Source organism: Sinocyclocheilus anshuiensis, unplaced genomic scaffold, assembly GCF_001515605.1.
Source record: "Sinocyclocheilus anshuiensis isolate Anshui unplaced genomic scaffold, SAMN03320099.WGS_v1.1 scaffold1430, whole genome shotgun sequence".
NCBI lineage: Eukaryota > Metazoa > Chordata > Actinopteri > Cypriniformes > Cyprinidae > Sinocyclocheilus > Sinocyclocheilus anshuiensis.
The window spans coordinates 1,482,319-1,486,642 of NW_015555721.1; the positions used below are offsets into that span (position 1 = coordinate 1,482,319).

The 4,324-nt window shown below is 35.9% G+C and overlaps 1 long non-coding RNA gene across 1 annotated transcript; it reads right to left on the reverse strand.

Moving 5' to 3' along the window:
* Positions 1–794: 794 nt before the first annotated feature.
* On the reverse strand, positions 795–4,095 carry LOC107672447 (uncharacterized). The gene is made up of 4 exons (XR_001632319.1): positions 4,008–4,095; positions 3,821–3,904; positions 2,993–3,233; positions 795–1,655 (listed from the first exon to the last, which is right to left on the reverse strand). It is a non-coding gene; the product is annotated as an uncharacterized LOC107672447 (long non-coding RNA).
* Between the last annotated feature and the right edge of the window lie 229 nt (positions 4,096–4,324).

A 4,324-nucleotide genomic window follows, 5' to 3' on the forward strand; every position in this document is an offset into this window, starting at 1 on the left:
TGCATCGGGGGTGAGTAAAACACAGCCTAATTTTCATTTTTGGATGAACTAACCCTTTAAGTGCCTGGCAGTGTTGCCAGATATTGATACTAAACAAACAAAAAACAAAAAATAAATAAAAAATAAACCAAAATTATTTCCAATCTTTTGCAAATAAGATATCGCTGACTCTAAACCGCAACTTCTTATTTTATTAACTTTCTAAAGTGTTAAATTAAGTGGAAAAGACAAGTCCAAAAATGCTTATAATAGATGGATCTGGCAACATGGAGGCTGCGCCCTCGCCCTCGCTCACAACTCTCTCAAGAAGACTCGTTCACTCCGCCAGGATTTGTGAAAATTTAACTATACTGAATGACATGGCAATGATGGCAAAGACTTCTTCATGGCTAGTTTTTGCACATTTCATTTCATTCTGTAATCTACTTGTTCTACTGTGTGTACTAGTGTTAAATGCTACTGTTTTTGACAGCGTTGATAATGTTTCTGACAGATAATATCATGATGTTTTTTTGCGTATGGATCTGGCAACACAGGCTGTGCCGTGCCCTCACAACTCTCTCAAGACTTGTTCACTCCGTCAGTGTCTCACAGCGATCATTTTCATACCACGGATGCTAAACATTCTTGTAAACTGTCTAAACTGAATTATACATGTCATGCAGGCATTCATATGAGGAGTTTAACAGCAAATTAGTCATTCAAAGAACAAATTTTATTTTTGAACATGAAAAATTTACCAAGGTCCGGACATTGGTGGCCTCATCTGGTTACGGGCCTATTTGGATGACCTCTTATTTTTTAAGTTTGCATCACTGATTCTGTTTCTTTCCTGTTTAGTATTGTGCAAAGTATATTGTATAAAGCTCTACATAAACAAAGGACTTGGATTAGAGAGAAAATATTAGTACAACTATATAATACTACTGTCTTTCAGAATGGAATTACATACTGGAAAGGTACAGTCACATTAGCAAAATTTTGCAGACAAAAAAAGGCCCATTGTCATCGCATGTTGTTATCTCAAACAGAATTCATTTTCATTATCTTTCTGTTGGTCAATTCAACACGATGAATTTGTGTTACCAACTTTAACTGAAATCTGCCTGGGGAAATCTTTTGCTCTCAAGAAAATTCCTTATAACTTGGACCCCTATTGAAATTACTTGTCTATTTCATCTAACAATGATAAATGTGACCGCACCTTAAGTGGTCACTCATGCCGATTTAATTAAATGCCACACTGAATATAGGAATGATTTTACAAACGATTTATGAATTTATTGTGCTACTTTTTCATGAATGAGGCCCAAGAATCACATAGGAGACTAGATTGTATGACATGGCAGTGTTTTTCAATGATATTTGTCAGTACTGAATCACTTTGTATTTATAAGTTATACTTCGCAATTGACGTTTCCTATTCGAAATGGAAATTTTAGTCAGTTCGTTCTGGGATTACCTTATCTGTTAAGGATAAATGCAGTGCTGCATCCTTTTTGGAACAGCATTGGGATTCGTATTGGGGGAACGCTTATACATGTTGCAGATCACTAGGTTTTGGAACAGAGCAAATGTCTTTGTTTCCTTTTTAATTTGAGAAGGCCACCACTGGATGAGAGATCTGGAATAAATGGTCCACAGGAGACTGTGTTCTGAAAAAGAAAGAAAAACAGTAAGTGGATGACAAATTTCAGCAAGTCACCTTCACATAATCTGAAATAACAGTGAAGCTGTAATATAATAATATAAGAGCTGTAACAGCAGAGCACAGAAGTGCTATGTTTGCTTTGTTAACAAGATATACCTGGTGGGCTTTTGAGTCTAATAAAAATTCCTGTTGCAGTTCTTCTTTAATCATGTTTACACACACACACACACACACACACACACACACACACACACACACACACACACACTTTAGGCACATTGAACACGATCTTACACTTGAGACATAAACATACTATTTAATTATACTATTTATTCAAAGTCTAAGTTCTTCTGCTATTATTTGTATAATAGTATACCATATATTCAGACAGATGGCTCACTCACTTTTTTTTTTTTTTTAAGTCTAAAGATAAGCAATCATTTGAAGTTCACTTTAATTAGGATAGCACCAAAGTAAAGTTTTTTTACCTTGTAATTAGAATTTGTACCAGTTTGTCTGATTTGACTCATCTAACATTTTTTTACTTACTTATTCAATTAATTAAATAATTATTATTTGATTTATTTTGAGGAGCTACTGCCTGTCTTGCCTCCTATTTACCATGCAAAAGGGGTTTGTATTTATTAATTTATTTGAAATAAAAAAGTATTTTATGTTGACTGAGACTGCATTTGTTTGATCAAAATTACAGCAAAAATATGCTGTAATATTATCACAAATTAAAGTAACTGTTTTTATTTTGAATATATTTTCAAACATAATTTATTCCTGTGATGGTAAAGCTGAATTCTCAGCATCATTACTCCAGTCTTCAGTGTCACATGATCCTTCAGAAATCATTCTAATATTCTGATTTGCTGCTCAAGAAACATTTCTTATTATTATCGGTGCGGAAACCGTGATACATTGTATGCAAGATTATTTGTATAACGTAATACAAGATTATTTAATGAATGAAACAGAATTCAATACAAATCTCGGTTACACTTTATTTTAAGGTGTCCTTTTTACAGAGTAATTATACATTTAAGAACTGAGTAATATTAATTAACTACATGTACTGTATGGTTAGGGTTAGGATTAGGGTTTGGCTTAGGGTTACTTGCAAGTAATTATGCATAATTTATTGTTATTATAACAGTAAGTACATGTAAGGATACCTTAAAATAAAGTGTTATCCAAATCGTTTGCAACATTTTGAAATGTCTTTACTGTCACTTTTAATCATTTTAATGTGTCCTTGCTGAATAAAAGTTTTTTTTTCTTTCCCAAAAAAATTCCCAAACTTTTAAATGGTAAAGACATATAAATGGTACTTACAGACAAACATTCGAATACACATGCCACACATGGCAATCACGCTGGCGATGTTAAGAGCTCGACCGCACTCCGGACTCATCAGACAGTTCTTGGTGCTAATGCAACATCTGCAGCAGCAGCCCTGCCTGTTATCAGCAGTGTGGCTCTGACTAGTGTTGCTCGTGTGCTGCTCGGTTATAACTTCTTCATAGGATGGTGGTGGTCTCTTGTAATCCTCCTCCATGGCTGGTCTCCTGCAGGCCTGAGGGAGGATGAGACAGTTACACCGTCACTCACGGATGCGGAGAATCAATCGATTGTAATTAGGTTCCAGTATCTGAGAACAGCCTTTCATTGTCATTAACTGATATGGAAATAAATCAATGCTCTATGGATCACGTAAGCTTTATCTGAATTCTGTTGACATGGAGAATGCACAAGTCAGAATGTTGTTTTGAACAATTAGCTAAACATGTGACGGTGCTCGGTTGTTTTTTTTGCATTTGGCTTTCTGTGATGACTTAAACGGGTGCAACAAGTGACGTAGTTGCGAGATGAATGCGTCGGTATTAAGCTCAGCCCTTCTATAGAGCAGAGCTCAAGGGCGAAATGCCAGCAAAATCATTCAAAACAAGCATTGAGTTCCTCCTAGTCATCTGTTCCTCTTTCACAGACTCACAGCTTAAAGCTCCTAAAGACATAAAACAGAGGACGCTTTTATTAAACCAAACTTTTCACACCAAAAGATCAGTTCCAATCAAATAATTTACCCAAGGATAAGGCTGCAGGCGATGGATATGTTTCAGATTACTCAAATTACCAGAGAACTGCCATTTCAATTCAATGTACCTTTGTCAAGCGTCTTCAGACGTTTAGAGTCTTCTTATTTCTTCAATAATCCTCTCTTCTTCAGTCCCACTTCTGTTTTTTTTTCTTGAAATTGAGTAGAAATTAAAATCCTCAATCACTGCACTGCCACAAAAGAAGAAAAGAGCATAGAAACGACATTCTCTGCTTCTCAGATGATCTTGTTTACCTCTTTTGTATCTCCTGTCCTCTTTTCACCTTTTAAAAGTCATGTACCCAAGTTGTCTTTCTCGTGATGTTGACAGGGCTGATCTGACGCACGCCTGGGTGGACTCCTAAATATAAGTACTGTACCTCTGTGACGGCGCGTTCCACAGGGTGTGCAAATCAAGTTTTTCCAGCCTGTCCTCTGAGAGTCAGTCATTCTGGCGCATACCACGTCAAGCAAAGCCTTTTTTATTTTGCATGATTGCACAAGGGGTTTTACTTTTGAATAGATCCTCTAGATACATTTAACAGATGACACTTGTGTTCACAGAATCAGTT